Here is a 4,709-nt window from a genome sequence, read left to right on the forward strand (position 1 = left end):
GATAGATAGATAGATAGATGATAGAGATAAAATTTTAAAGTAAAGAAAGTATTCAGTAAAATAATGGAAAGCTCTTCTCCCTTCTCTGGCTTTCCCAGTCCCAGTTCTCCAGAGGATCCCACTGTTAACTATTTCTTTCTGGTTTATCTTTCTAGACATTTTCTGCACAAATTTAAACATATATACACTATTATTTTTCATCATAAATGAGACTGCTCTGTAGCCTGCTCTGAAACTTCCTTTCATCCTTTCTATTCCATGAGAGGTCTTGGACCTACCCCTGTGCTTTTGGATAGCTGGATGGTGTTTGGATGGCTGTACCATCATAAGAAGAGATTCAAGTCTCAGGTCTTGTCAGATCACATGACTTCACATACGTAGAGCTCTTAGTTGACACAAAATCAGCAACCACTCCATGTGTTTGTTACCATTTATTTGTTTGTTTATTTAGCCAGCCCTCTACTATGTGCATGGCTATTTCTAATTTTCCCATTACTTCTAACAGAGCTGCAATGGATATTCATTCACATTTAGAATAAACTCCCCGGGAAGGGAATCGCTGTGTCCAAGGGTCTGTACATTTAACATTTTGCTAGATGTCAAATTGCTCTCTAGAATTGTATCAGTTTACATTCCTACCCCTTGCCTGTGAGATGCTTGACTCTCCTTACTCTCGATTACTGAGCATTATCAAACTTTTTAGTCTTTAGCAGTCTAATAAGGTTTTAAAAATTGTACCTCTCTGTAGTTTAGTTTGCATTTGTTTAATCATTATGAAGTTGAATATCTTTTTTATATATTCATTTACTTTATAGTACTTTTTCTTCTAGCTGCTTAATTGATGAGCTTTAATTTTCTATTCGATTTAAGCAAACTTCTTATGTCATTTGAAACTGATGCCTTGAATGAGAATTGGGCAAAATGAAAGATACCAGGATGCTTTCCCAGCGAGCATTCCACACCATCATGACTCCCACTACGATTTTAAACTTCCTAAAAAAGCAAAGCAAAATGAAAAACAATAGGCTGGAAAGAGGTACTAATTTTCTCTCATTGATTGAAGGGCTTTTGTTTGTTTGTTTATTCCTCTCAACTAAATAGAAATCATTCCCTTCATTTCAGCTTATATCCATTTCTCCAGCGTGGAAACCAACCCACCAAGAACTGAATTTCTTGATTCTTTAACTTAAACCAACCCAATAAATAAATGTTCTGTTATTCCTCACCCAACATAAGTGGTGGTAGGTAGCAAACTGGTAACAACTTTGATGTGCATTGGTAAGTTTTTTGCACTTTTTATAAGGCTGGATTACTTTACTAAAAGCAGGTTGACTTCTATATTGTTCTAAAGATACATTCCTGATTTTCAAGTGAATCTAACATTTTACAAAGAACATTTGGGTAATCTCAGGAATTTTATTTCTCCAGAAAAGGAGAGATTCTAAAACGTGGTCCTGCCTTTCTTCAGATCTTTTCTTTCAAAATTGACCTCTCGAAAGCTTCCCAAATGGGGCTTCTTGTTTTTCAACCTCTTCCTTCCTTCTTCCCCATTTCTCGGAACTTATAACAATCGGTATCTAATTAAACATATACTGGCTTGTTTCACCTATTTATATATAGCTATATCCATCTTTGCTCTCCTGCTAAGTTGTAAAACTCCTATAGATTAGGTACTCTGTTAGTTATAAATTTCTACATAACAAATCATCCCCAAATTTAGCAGCTTAATAACAGTAAACATTTATTATCTGACAATTTCTACAGGTCAGAAATTTGGGAGTATCTTAGCTGGGCTGTAGTCATCTAAATAAAGTCTTGAGTAGAGCTGGAAGATCTGCTTCTCAGATGATGCACTCTCATGGCTGACAAATTGATACTCCACACTTTCTCACCAAGTATACTTCTCCATAGACCTACTTAAGAATCTTCATGACACGGCAACTGGCTTCCCCCAGAGTGAGTGATCCAAGAAAGAGCCAGGTGAAAGCCACAGTGTCTTTTATGACCTAGCCTTGGAAGTCAGACGCTTGTTCCCAAATTTCCTGTTGGTCACATAGACTCGCCCTCTACAAGGCAAGAATCATGTGTAGCCACCCTGGAGGTTCACTATCATGGGGACCCTGTCTTTTACTCGTTCTTTATGTTAGGCCTCATAGATCATAGATCTTGGCATAGGTATAATCACTTAAAAGAATCCAACTATGCAGAAATACTATAATGAATCAGGAAACTGGTTATTTTAACTATAACTGGTGGTACATGTATAAATGGACAAGTCTTAGGTCAGTTTACATAGGAAATATCTCCAAGGCAGAGATGTACACGCAAGAAGTTTATTTTGGAGAGCTTTGTAGATTGCCACCCCTCCGTGGGGAATAAAGGCAGAAGGCTTGGGGTCAGAGAGTTGTAGAAGTATGACAAAAGACCTCATCTTCCAGGGGACGGAGCCAGAATGGCCCTGCACAGTGTTTACACCATGGAAATTGGCGAACACTACAAATCAGGGTTTTTAATCCCTGATTTGATCTTTGAGTCTGTTATTGATCATTTACCAGCACACAAGTGCCCTACTGAATTACTTTCTCTGAGCTCCAGATGTAATCTTTTAGCATATTAAAATTTCTGAGAAGTCCTGCAATAAGGAAGTGCATTTAACTTTACAAAATTAGCATTTCCCGAACATATGGCATGGGTATAAATCTTAGTCCACAGACTCAAGGATACAAGAAGCTGTTTAATTTCCGGTTCTGAGTCCCTTTCTTTCAGATTAATGGGGGAAGGGAAAACAAAACATAACCTGCCTCCTTCCTGGACTCTCTCACCACCCGCCACCCTGAATCATGCCCCAGTTCCAGGTGGCAGACGGAGTGTGCTTCTGATTCTGGTTCTTACTCATTGGTCTACCCAAGCACTGCTCAGATGCTCCAAATCCCTGCCTACACGGCCCTGCCAGGTCTACAGTCTGGGCTAGCCCTTCTGTAACACACTGGGTTGAAGGAATCCTTGTCCTTTAGGCGGGTTGCTCCCTCTCTCCAGCTCCTCTGTCTGCACCATTTCCTGTGGCCTCTCAGGCCTGTTGCACCTGCTCTGCCTGCTCCTGAAAACTTCTGAGTTGAAACCCTCTGTCTAGGCGGCCTTGCAGACCATCTCCTTTGCCTCTTCCCCGAGCTCTGCTGACCCGCACACTGATACGGGCTTCCTCCCTCCTTCCCCTTCTCTTCCAGATCTCCTCCTTCCCTTGCTTCATTCCTCTTCCTCCTCCCTCCTCCTCTGCCTCCCTCCCCCTCCTCCCTCTCCTCCTCTCCTTCCCCCCTCCCTTCCCTTTCTCTTCCCCATCTCAAAAACTTTACAGGCCGGAAGAAATCCCTCTCTGTTCATCCAGTGTTTGCTTGAGAATCAGCTGAATTCTCCTAAGAATTTAGGTTTTGAATAACAAAAGCCAAAAAGTCTGGCTATTTTGTTTTCTGTCCTAACAGAGAGACTTCTCCTAAGGCAATGAGCACATCCCCTCTATCTGCTTAAAGGGGGAAGAAAGTATGGAATTGGGAGAGATGGGGGTGAACAAACTCATACCTAAAAATACCTTTTAGTCCATCACATCACAGTTCAGGGAAACTGCAATTGGCTTCCCAGGTGGTGTGTGGAGGAGCCTGCTGGGTGCCAAGGAGGTGCCACAGAATGGCCTCAGGGCTCACAGTCTGGTGACACACTGTCCACAGTTGGGAAGCACTTTCACCGACAGACTAGTCTGCCCTTCTGGAGCGTAGGTGCCATAGGGGAGGGAAGGTGGAGCCAAGGGAATCCAGTCAGCCGGGAATAACTGAGTCCAGGAGCTGCCGAGGGTGGGAGGGGAGGGGGGAGGTTACTGTTCTTGATGGCTTTTGAACACTTTCTAACGAGATCGCATTTTCACCTTTGCACTTATGTTCCTACAGGTACTGCTTTCTGAGGGGCCAATGGCACTCTTGAAAAGGATCCTGATCCCTCCTGTGATATTATGGGGCTCTGGTGGCATCTTAAATCCTTTGGAAAATTAATACATTGATTTAGAAGTGACGCTAAAATGTGAAGACTTCACCAGATTAAAATGAATTCAAACCCAGTTAAATAAAAATGATGTAATAGCAGGCTATTTCTAAATTGTTTATTTCACATAGCATTTTTATTGGTGGCAACTAAGATAACAAATCCTAAGACCTGATAAAATCAACAAATTACCGAGTGCTAATTGTTTCCGCCAGGTGTAAGGGGAAAGATAAATAGCTTATAAATGAAACAGCAGGGTCTGAGGGTGCCATTCCCGGACTCATGGGCCGTTCTGCACTCTCCAGAAAAATAATTTCCTCTTATCCCATAATTAGGCACTTTTACCTTTAAAAACTGTACTCGTTAATGAATACGTTATCCTTCTCCTGCCAAATTTAGAAGAGAATAAAAAAGATAACAGGGTCAGTAGTCTAATAAATTAAATGTCAATGACATTTTATCCTTTCGTCATCATTGAAACACAGACTATCTTAGATCATATTTGGTCGTCTATGTAATTTTTCCATAAAGAGCTACTTTCCTAGAACTAATGGGAGATGATCATCGTATCTGGCCCTCCGTGGCCTGGCATCTTTCAAAGCCCGCTCGCACGCCATAGCTGGTCACTGTCATCTAGTATCTTACTTCGGATTCACTTATTAGTGTTACTAAACCATCAAATT

The 4,709-nt window shown here is 41.2% G+C and overlaps 1 long non-coding RNA gene across 1 annotated transcript; it reads left to right on the plus strand.

Annotated features, from left to right (window-relative positions):
* Positions 1-17: 17 nt before the first annotated feature.
* LOC111738273 lies at positions 18-4,132 on the plus strand. The gene is made up of 3 exons (XR_002779789.1): positions 18-1,036; positions 1,123-1,278; positions 3,936-4,132. It is a non-coding gene; the product is annotated as an uncharacterized LOC111738273 (long non-coding RNA).
* Positions 4,133-4,709: the final 577 nt, after the last annotated feature.

This window comes from Pteropus vampyrus, unplaced genomic scaffold (genome assembly GCF_000151845.1).
Source record: "Pteropus vampyrus isolate Shadow unplaced genomic scaffold, Pvam_2.0 Scaffold2, whole genome shotgun sequence".
In the NCBI taxonomy this organism is placed as follows: domain Eukaryota; kingdom Metazoa; phylum Chordata; class Mammalia; order Chiroptera; family Pteropodidae; genus Pteropus; species Pteropus vampyrus.